Below are 713 nucleotides of genomic sequence, written 5' to 3'. Positions count from 1 at the left end.
GGGCGGGGTCTCGAACGCCTACTCGCGCATACGTACAGCCAGGGCTCGTGTACATGGTTGGGTCGGAACGGAGAAACGGCATCGTCGTCGTGTTCATGGGGAGGCAACGGAATGCATCATGTTCATGGGGAGGCAGTGGAATGCGTCGTGTTCATGGGGAGGCAACGGAATGCGTCGTGTTCATCGGGAGGGCTTGGACGGAAGAGGCGATGGAAACGAGGCATGGCATACCGCAGAACGGAGGAAACGGCCTTGTGTTCGACCGGCCACGTTCGAAATGAGATCCTGTTCATCAGGAGGGGTCTGGTGTACCGCAAAACGGAGGAAACGGACCTCCTACGGTCGAAACGAGGGTCATGTTGATCGGGAGGGGTGTGGCGTACCGCAAAACGGATGAAACGGACTTGTGTTGGAGCGCTACGGTCGAAACGGGGGTCCTGTTCATCGGGAGGGGTGTGGCGTACCGCAAAACGGGACTCCACGGGATACTGTTCATCTCCACCGTCGACCTCCTCCAGCCTCCACGGGCTCCTGTTCATCTAGCCTCCACCGTGCGCTACTCCACCGGCTACTGTTCAACCACCCCTCCACCGTCTATTGTTCATCCAGCCCTCCACACCACGGGGTCCTGTTCAACCACCCCTCCATGGGCACCCCTCCACCGTCTACTGTTCATCCAGCCCTCCACACCACGGGGTCCTGTTCATCCACCC

The sequence above is a fragment of the Triticum dicoccoides genome, chromosome 3A (genome assembly GCF_002162155.2).
Source record: "Triticum dicoccoides isolate Atlit2015 ecotype Zavitan chromosome 3A, WEW_v2.0, whole genome shotgun sequence".
Taxonomy (NCBI): Eukaryota; Viridiplantae; Streptophyta; class Magnoliopsida; order Poales; family Poaceae; genus Triticum; species Triticum dicoccoides.
The sequence above is the reverse complement of the archived record's forward strand: the minus strand, read 5'-3'. Positions refer to the sequence as shown.